This window comes from Vombatus ursinus, unplaced genomic scaffold, assembly GCF_900497805.2.
Source record: "Vombatus ursinus unplaced genomic scaffold, bare-nosed wombat genome assembly UNPS02014805.1, whole genome shotgun sequence".
NCBI classification, from domain to species: domain Eukaryota; kingdom Metazoa; phylum Chordata; class Mammalia; order Diprotodontia; family Vombatidae; genus Vombatus; species Vombatus ursinus.
The window spans coordinates 4,787,628-4,798,759 of record NW_020954583.1 but is presented as its reverse complement, the minus strand read 5'-3'; positions in this window follow the sequence as shown (position 1 = coordinate 4,798,759).

The window sequence follows — 11,132 nt, the reverse complement described above, 5'->3', positions numbered from 1 at the left end:
AAAACAATACCCCACCCCCATATATATATATATATATATATATATATATAATTATAGAATTGAATGGCTGAATAAACTGTGGCACATGAATGTGATTTATAATTGATATAATGACTATCCATGATTTCAGAGGACTAATGATGCAACATACTATTCATTTCTTGACAAAAGCTGATGCATTTAGGGTACAGAATTAGATATGCATTCATATATATACACATACATGTACACAGGCTCAAATAAGAATGCTATTAAGCAGAACTCATGCTTTCTCATATGGGCATTGTGCATATACATATATGCATATATATCTCATATATGAATATATATTTTCCTATGTATACATAAGCTCTTTACATAGAGCATATATGTTGTATTATTGACTGTATAATGTACATCTCTATTTGTATTTTATATAGGTATGTATTTCTACATGGATATAGATATATATCATACAGCCAGTGAAGGAATTTATTTGCTTTACTATATGTATTTGTTAAAAGAGATCTGCTTTTCTTTTTTTTTTTATTGGGGGTGCAGTGGGGAATGACTGTTCTGTAATTGGCTTGGGTCTCTTAGAAACACAGTGATGAATCTTTTTCAATTGACTGCATAGCTAACAGGGATGCCTGAGTCAATTTTAGACTAATTTCTTTGACCGTTTTTTTCCTTTGGTGACAATCAGCGGATCCTTTTGACTCTTCTGATGGCAGTGAAGGAAGAACAAGATTCTGACATCCCAACATTCAGGTTTTTGTAGTCAGTTCAATATTAATGCTCCAAATAGCAAGGAAAGATCTCTTCCTGTCTACTGGGTTTCTTCCCTATTGTCCATAAACATGTTTATGTCTCCCCATTCTCAAAAACCCCTCACCTGATCCATTTACCTCAGCTAATTATTATTCCATATCTCTTCTCCATTTTGTGGCTAAACTTTTTTAAAAGGCCATTTATAATACGTCCCTTTACTTCCTTTCCTCTCACTTTCTTCTTAATTGTCTTCAGTCTACCTTTGAAGTTCAATATTTAGCTGAAACTGTTCTCTACAAAGTTATCAATGATGTCTTAATTGCGAACTCTAATGACATCTTCTGCTGCCTTTGACACTGTTAACTATTCTCTTCTCCTTAATACTCTCTTCTTTCTAGGTTTTCATGGCACTATTCTCTCTTGTTTCTTGTCATACCTATCTATCTGCTGCTTCTCAGTTTCCTTTGCTGGATAGTTATCAAGGTTACACTCACTAACCAGGGGTGCCCAGAGCTCTGTCCTGGGCCTTTTTCTCTTCTCCCTCTATGCTATTTTATTTGGTGATCTTAAGCTTCCAAGGATTAAATCTCTATTGTAATGATTTTTTTTAGATTTGTACTTATCCAACCCTAGTTTGACTCAACTTTCAGTTTCACACCTCAAACTTCCTTTCAGATATCACAAACTGGATGTCCTATAGATTTCTTAAATTCAACATGTACAAAACTGAATTCATTCTCCTCCCCTCAACCCCTCTCCTCATTTTCCTATCATTATTAAGGGTACTAGCATTCTCCTACACACTAAGGCTTGCAACCCAGATGTCATCTACAACTCTTCACTTTCAATTCCAATATCTAATCTGTTGCCAAGTCCAATTGATTCTACCTTTACAGCTTTTTTCATACATGCCTCCTCTACTCTAGCACTGCCACCACCCTCCTGCAAGTTTTTATTATTTCATGAAAAAGCCTGCTAGATGGCTTTTCTGCTTTAAATCTCTCCTCAGTCCAATTCAACACTCAGCTGTGAAAGTTATTGCCCAAGTCCCCACCGTACTTAATGAACTCCAGTGTCTATCACCTCCAGGATTAAATATAAAATCTTTTATTTGGTGTTCAAAGCCCTTCATAACATGGACCCTTCTGGCCTTTTTATTTTCTTAGAATTTATTCCCCCTAATGCACTATGGAATCCAGTGATAGCCTTTTGGCTTTTCTTTGCACAAAACACCTCATTTGCTGGCTTAGGACATTTTCACCAGCTGCTCTCCATTCCTGGAATTTCCTCTCTCCCATTCCTTGTCTCCTGGCTTCTCTAGATTCCTTTAAGTCCCAGTTAAATTCTTACCTTCCATGAGAAGCCTTTCCTGATCTCCACTTTAATTCAAGTGCTCTGCTCTCTGTTCATTTTCTCCAATTTATCCTGCATTTATCTTGTTTATATATAGTTGTTTGCTTGTAATCTTCCCAATTAGACTATTAGCTCCTTGAAAGTAGGAACCGATTTTTGCCATCCTTTATATCTCCAGAGTTTAGCACAGTATCTGACACATTAGAGATACTTTCTAAATGCTTGTTAATAGACTGAATGAACTTGGATTGTTGGATTGGATTGCTGATTGACTTCATGATCCAGTCTAGGGAAACTGAGATGAAGACTCATCTTATAGTCATGCCACAGGCAGCACTCTCCAGAATGTGAGGTGATATAAGGGTGAATGTGACCTTGAAGTGTGGGCAGAAATATTTGTACATTTGTTCTAGCTATATTGTCAAAGTAAATATCCATTTGTAAAAGCTGTTAGATATGCATATTAAATGGAACTGGGGTGCTAGTCACTGCCACATAGCAATGGGAGAACATGATCAGTGGGAGAACATGATCCCATAGCAGTAGAGAAGAGACACCCCAAACTCCTCAGGGTACTCAAAAACCCCAAAGGGAATGTGCAGGTTGCCAGGCCCTGGGATGGTTTGGCCTGAGCATACTCATTACCATATAACAAACGATGTAGTTATGTGGGTAGTGTGTATCAGATTTAGAACTGCTGTTGTCATCTATGCTAATTTTAAAAGTAAAATACAATACTACATAAAATGAATAACTTTGAATAATATGAGAAATTTGTATAGAATAATGGATTGAAATTGGTTGAAACATACATTTTTAATATTTCAACAATTCATTCAATTTATGAAGTTCATTTTGAGCTTTTGAAAAGAAACTTTATTGTTTCAATTAAATACCATTATGTAGCATTTAATGAAATTGTACTGCGAATCTTTTGTCTGTAGTTTACAGTCTTAAATGACCTAAAAGTGAGAACATGGTGGCAATTTAGCGATAGGCTGTAATCGTTGTAATGATTTGATTCATTATATAATATTATCAGGATACAGTATTTTGTTAGTATGTAGAATATTCTGTCATGTTCACAATGTAATAAATATGCAGCATTTATTTACTAATATAACTCTTGTATTAGGAAGGAAAGAAATAAGCATTTATTAAGCATCTACTATGTGCTAGGCATTGAGCTAATCACTGTACAAATATTATATCATATTACAGTCTTTGGGAGACTTTTTTTGCATAAAAGCTTGTAGCTCGCATCCAGAATTTTTTCCTCTTTCTGGTGGTTCCTCCTATTGGTTCTAATTCTTCCTTACAACATGACTGATGTGAAAATATGTTTAATATGAATGTGTATGTATAGCCTATATCAGATTGCATGCTGTCTTGGGGAGGGAGGTGGTGAGAGAGGAGGAGAAAAATTTAAAACTCAAAAGCTTATGGAAGTGATTGTTGATAAATCAAAATAAATTAATAAAAAAAAGAAATGCATTCCAACATGAATGGGGACATGAATGGAGTGGAGGGATGGGCTGTACTTTGTTCTCCCATCCCTCTCACCCCAGCTCCCACATAGAGCATGAACTCATTTTGACAAGTTCATACCTGAGTTCCCTGCTTCTCCCATAAAGCTCTCCTTGTTTCTGCTTTCTACCAATCTCTGCTTCCTTTTCTATGGTTGCTGCTCTCCTGTGAGCCTTATTCTCCTTTTAAAAATTTATTATTATTATTTTACCATCTTCTGTGGGTTTACATCACCTATCTTCTTTGTTGAAAAAAAGTTTTTTGGGGGGGGTGGAGAGGAAAGGTTCTAGGTTTATGATTTCATCAGTGTTGAGATTTTCCTGGGTAGATGATTAGAAGTCACTCTCAAGATGAGTGTGTCTGGTATTAAAAGTGACTTTGTGACTTGGAATGGTCCAGATGCCCTGGGTTCAATGAATGGGGTTTCTTGGCAATCAAGGGAAGCTTTTGCATCAAGAAAGATAGTTACTTACAAAAACAGGAGCCAAAGCCTCTGGCCTGGCTTGCCAGGATTCATGAACTTTGAGGAAGACAATAAGTAAAATGAAATGTATACTCACTAATCCTCAGCCCAGGAAACTGTTTTATGTTTAGATGAGTGTTCAGAATCAGGCTCTGGAGTTTATTATGGTAGTTATAAGTTACTATTGAATCCCATTGCTTTGTATGTTGTGAGTATCCTTTAACTCTGTGTGTGTGTGCGCATGTGCATGCGTGTAAAATGAAGACTTGACCAAAACTTAATTCACATGGTATATTGAGTACCTTTGTATTCCCCCTGCCCTTTGGAGACTAAGACATGAGTCAAAACCCAAGCTTTAAATGAACTCCCATCTCTACATTTTAGGGCTCTCAGACACAGGTTTAATGAGCTGAAGAGGGTGAGAAAAGGTAGCCTAGTACCCCTTCATTAGAGACCATGCTCCTCAGAACAGAAACTGGTCTGAATTACATTCCTGACTCTAGAGTAGATGGACCCCTTACAGAGAAGCAGTGAGTCCAGAACCTTGGGCCCAGCAGTGGTTCCATAATATTAGATCTATAATAGAAGGCTGATACTTACTCAGCTTTTGCAAGCATGTTGTCCCCAGAGTACAGCAGGGGAAGATTTTATTGCAACAGATAGAGACAGAAGAGCTTGAAAAGTACAAACTACACATCATGACTCCACAAGTATGCAGAATCCTGCTGACATGCTGATTTTAACTTAGAATTCCTTTTGGATGCAGCATCCATGATTGCATTGGCCTCACTAGGACTTTCCATGTGGTTCTCTCATAGAGCTCTCCTCGTCCCTGGCTTCTGCCAATTTCTGCTGCCTTTTTCCTGATTGCTACTCTCCAGTGTTCTTTGTTCTCCCTTAAAACATTATTACTATTATTATCAATTATTATTGTTATTACTTTACCAACTTTTCTGGGTATTTTCTGGTACCTATTTGTTGAAAAAAAAATTTGGAGGTGGGAGGGGAAAGGTACTAGACCTATGATTTCATCAGTGTTGGGAGTTCTTTGCTGAGGAAATTATTCTCTTTGGAGATGTACAATTTTTCTACAATTTATGTAGCCTGAGAGGTGCTAGGGCACATTCAGTGACTTGCCCAGGGTTATATAGTCTGCATATGTGAGAATATATGTGAGAAATTAAGAGTTATGGTGATGACCAAAGATGACTTTGGCTGTGATCTTTCTTCCAGTTTAAATATTTAAATAATGTTTTATGTCTGTGTTATTATTGGTTGCTTTGCCCCTAAATTGTATAGACACTAACTTTAATATTAATTTTAAGAATAACAGCTTAGAGATTCTGATACAATGAAACATAAGAGAGTTGCTTATAAGACAAAATAAATAATCTTTAATAAGCTGAAAAAGGAGCTCTGATCTAGTTGAAGTGTTTTCTGCTATTACTATGCAATGTTAGATCCTTGAGAGCAGGGGTTATTTCTTTTTTGTATTGTTATCCCAGAGCATTGCAAAACACCTGGCACCTGGCATATAGTTGGCATTTTTCATTCATTCAATCCTATAGGTAAAAACATGTCCATAATTTACTGAACTTATGAAAATCCTACCCTAAATTGTTGACATACTTTTCTAAAAATATTAGCTGATCAAAGGGTAAATATAAGAAAAATATTGCTTGTATTTCTTACATAAAATTTTTAGAATAGAGAGATGATTAGAAGAGGAGAAATATTTGTGAGCAAATACTTTACTTTGTTAGTTTAAAATTTTTTGTTACTAAAATATTGACTTTTTATTTACCCACAAAAAAGGAAGAGAAACTGTGTTTGTAAAATTCCTATTGGTAGGTTCATTCAGCCACACGGAACTTTGCAAACAATTTGAGTAAACCAAATGTGAATGTAAGTGGGGCCTTCCAACTTTTTCTGAATTCTTCTGAATTTTTCCAGCAACTCTGCTTAGAGAAAAACATTCTGGTACAATATAGAATGAAACATTTCCATCATTTTATAAGGTAATTAGATTCTATCTTGAGCCCCAGCATTCCCTGACCTACAATACATATACACCTAAAAAATAAGAACATTATTGTGACTATATAGCAAATATCCATTGTTCTGGCAAATTGCACACTATTCATTGAATTCATTCATTCATAGCATTTAATCTTAAATATGTTTAAAATACTTCTCATTATGTTAATATTTCATGCTTTTATAGAATTCTCAAGTTTACAAAGCTCTCTCCTCATAAAGTCAGTCAATAAAAATTTATTAAATGCCTATTAGATGCAGGAACTGTGCTAAGTATCTGGTGATATAAAAAAGAAAACAAAAGACAGTTTCTGCCCTCAAGGAACTTACACTCTAATAGGAGAAGAAAACTTACAAAAGGAAGCTGAAAAAGAAGATAGGGAGGTACTTGATGCAGGTGCATGATACAGAAGATGGAAAGAGTGCAGCTAGGTAGAAAATTAAGAGATAACTGACCTGGCTTCCCTCCTGAAATGGAGGTTTGGGGAGGAGTTCTCCATTTTACCCTCCATTTAGCAGGTTTCCAAGAGCAAAGGGTACCAATGAGGTGTGAGTGCCCAGATTGAAATTATTGTGCTTCAATATGTGTGATGAAAAAGTATAGATAATATCAGTACCATCTTTAACAAGAATACCTTACACATATAGTGCTTAGCAATTTAAAACATTATTCTACATATTTTACCTTGGATAAAGTATGAAGTAGTATCTATGAAGCAGATTACTGTTCTCAAGTTTCTTTGCACTTGTTATTTTTTTTGGTAGTAATTTGGTAAATATAAGTGAAATTTTGTATATGTTTTATCGATATGCTTGTGTAGTTACCACTATCCAAGGAGAATATAATTCCAGGAGATGTCTATGTACTGAATAATCTGCTTTGTCTGATATGCCCTTCTTGGCCATAGTGGGGTAAATACTTTTTCGATACCCGAGGTGATCTTCAATTGTCTCCATTTCCAAACTCGGATATTTCAGTGACCTGGAGCAATCTCCAGGTTAACCTAGAATGAGTGCAATTACCCAGAATGAGCGCCTGTGTATTGATGTTCATTCTGAAAGCAATCCCAGGGGCTTTCATTTTTGGCTGTCTGCATTATTGTCTGCACTGGACTAGAATTCTCAAGTAGCTTTGTGCAAGGCTTTGTGTCCAGAGTTCAGGGGGCAAAAATTTCTCTTCATAGTAGAGAATGCTATTGTTGGTCTGCCAGGATGCTGCTAATGTAAATCCAACCTCACCAGTTAAAGTAATGGCTTTTTAAGCCTGCTAGCCCAGGTCAGAGTAAATTACAAAACCCTTTTTTAGTTTTCAGTTGGATATTGAGTTATGGATAATTAATGTATGGATTACACAAACACATACTTGACAGATCACTTGATTGTAACAGCTTAATGTGATCTCAAGAGAAGTTAACTAGATTCTAAGACAGCACCCATTTCATCTCTTTGGTCCCAGTGCTTGGCAAAAGAGCTTTTCAGTAGCGCTCCTGTCCAATACAGTGAAGGTTTTGGCCATGCTAAGCAAGTGTTGGTTGGCAAGGGCATGACATTATTAGACAAGCTTGTCTCTCAAATCTCAAATGACCCTAATATCAGGCTTGAAATTGCCAGAGTCTATCTGATTCCCCTAAGGCATCACTCAGGATTTCTCTGTCAAATTTGGCGCCACTGATGAAGTAGTTTCTCAAATTCCTTTCTCTTAAATACTTGTGCTGCAAGAGACCAAACTTCTGCAAGTGGGGAGGAGAAAAAAGACTGAAATTTGAAGACTAAATGGATTTTTTTATCTTAACATAATGCATTTACTCTGTAGAACAATGGTTTTATCTATAGAGATGATTTTGCGCTCCAATCTAATATTTACCTCATCTGATTTATGCAAATTTCAGCACAAGATAATAGTAGTGTTACACATACATATGTGTATACACACACAGACACATACACACACACATATATAAAATCTCAAGGCTGAATATTTGCTTTACTACTCCTCCTTCTACTGGAATTATCCTACATTGACCTTGAATTTCTGAGGCTTAGACTTGACTTAAAAAAAAATATTGAGAAAGCAAAGCATGTTATTGGGATTGTGTATGTATGTGGGGAGAGCTATTTTTCTTAATACAACGTTCATTTAACAGGATAAGCAATTTTCAATGAGGTTAGTAATTTTACTAGTGTGTGGTTAGGAAATGTTGGATTGCAAGCTGTGTTGATTTATTCAACATCTTTTTTATACTTAGCCCTTATTTCAGCTGAGGTACCTCATATAATGAATTTTTAGATGAATATAGAACATTATAATAACTCACTTTTATGGAACTTCAAGGTTTACAAAGTACTTTACTCATGAAAACCCCTTGAAGTACCCTCCCCAACAAAAATCACATTGTATCTCTTTTGTATATACCTTACATATACATGTTCATATATTGTTTATGTTATTTCCCCTAATAGAATATAAACCACTTGAGGTCAGGGACTCTTTCACTTTTATCTTTGTACCCCTTAGCACGTTGGATGGCACATAGGCCTTTTAGAAACACTCATTGATTGATTGTTTGAATAAAGTAGGTGATACAACTATTGATAACCTTATTTTTACTCATGAGAAAGCAGAGGTTATGAGAGGTTAAGTGATATGCCCATTATTATGAAGCTTATCAGTATTTGAACCCAGGTCTTCTGCCTCTTAGTCTACTGCCCCATCAATTTTGTCTTGCTAATTACTATGCATGTGTAAATATAAGTGTTGAAAATCTATTTTTATGAAGATAATATAAAATAGAATGATAGGTCATTAATGTTTCAAACAAGTCAAATTAACTACAAAGAACCTATGAAGGAAGATCCAGAGAAAGAACTGATAAATAGATGTATAGAATGATTACACACACACACATATTTGTGCCTAATGGTAGCCATCTCTAGGGCCTGGAGTGGGGTGGGGGGGAGAAAAAAAGGGAAAAAAGAAAGTTATATGATAACTTTAATGTATATTTAAAAGGAATAGCAAGTTATACATAATAGATTTGCAGTTTCATGTACAATCTTTTTTTCTATTCTATTATTGTGGAAATTCTTGTTTTATTTCTTAAGTTTAGAATAAAATAAAACACGTAAACAATATAATTGAGGAAATGCCTTTCAGGACTAAGATTATACATGGCTTAGCAATTATAAGAAGCTAATTTTGTTATTAAACATAGCAATGAACACTATTTGGGAATGAGCTGCTTATTCCATTATCAGTTTCTGATTAAGTAGATTTGTAACTCAAATAGAAGGTAATAACACTGAAACATTTTCTGTAAGATCACATTTTTATTTGTTTTAAAAGTTAACATGCTTAATTTTTAAAAACTTGAATAGTAGAATTATATCTTCACTATATTGAATTTGATTGTAATTTCATCAGAGCTTGGATCAATGTCTTTTTATGAGATGTAGGTATGTGTTAAATGGAATACACACATGCAAGGGTACAAAGACATCTATCATCATTTCATGATGTGAAATATGGTGATATAAGAATTTCCCTAAAGAGTTTACTTTGAGAACACAAAATAACAAACTGTTTTCTACTCCTAAAATAAATTAAAGGCAGCTGCAATTACTTTTTTTTTCAGTGAAGTTGATGGAGCCACAGTAAATATGGTGGTATAACCTTTATAATCACTGCTGAATCAACTTGACGTATGCAACTGTTGGATAGAGGATAATTGGACCATCGGGGACTCTACTCCTATCAATTATAGGTCTAAGCAGCACTTAATTTTTTTTTCTCCACTACTACATCCACACAGTTTCATGCCATGTATTCATGTGATTATTTTCAATCCTTATCACAAAATAATATGCAGGTAGGTACCTGGTCAACTCTGTGGTGATACAATTTTATGCCTGAATCACAAAATTGAATTGCTACCATAAATCAGACAATTTTACAATTCTTCTTTTAAAATACAAAAAGCCTAGTAGAAAAAAAGAAAAAAAATGTTTTCTTGTTTCTGCTAATAAGTAACCAGCTTAAAGGGCAGCAACCTAAGTGGTCATCCTAGGTTTTCTTGTGGAGTTCAACCAGAATAAGAATGTCTGCATATATTGTTTCCTGATGAAAAACACTTTTGATTGAACAATAGAAAGTGAAGTCTTTTTTCTCTGCAGCACAATAAAACCATGTATTGGTTAAAAGTGAATCAACACAACTGGTTGATAGCATTATGATTAGAGATACACTGGTTTGGATAAAATAAAAACTTGCCAGAATCTTTGCCCAGAACTTGAACTGAAATGAACCTTAATTAAACTAAGAAAATCTACCAAACTTTTTTTTTAATTCCTGTTTGATTTCACATGTCTCTGTTTTGTTTTCAGTAACAAGTATTTCAAACACTCAAAAGGATATCTATGATTTCACAGATTTATAAGTTCCTTCCAATGATGCTGATCACAACCCATTCATGTTTGCCCAATCTGTTGGACACTTGTCTATGTCCTTGCACAAGCTAGGCGCAGGGGATTTGCCCACTTCTTGTAAGCTTTTCTCACTTTACCCTGACAAGATGATAGCACCAGAGAAACATTCTAGCTGTCCATTGTTCCTCATGTTCACAATAGCACAATCTTCTTTTCTTATTATGTATTTCCTTGATGACATATATCATTCCTAGCTATTCTTTGAAATTTCTTATTGGTAATATGTGACAGCTGGCTCACTATCACCATCTCCTCTGCTCTCTGTGGACATTAATTTTTAATTCTTTGGAGACAAATGTACTCTGGCTCTCTGCCATACTGCAATACTGGCAGAGTGTTGCTATTAAAAAGATAGTCCTTGTGTTTCCATGTTAAACTTAGGGTAAATGAAGGAGCATTATAATTTACGATAAGCATGTCAGCCTGTTGTCTTCTTCCTGTTCAATTCTCAGTACAACTTATGGTCCATATGTGCTATCTGCTCCAGGCATGTAAACTGATGGCATAATCTATGGGTTTT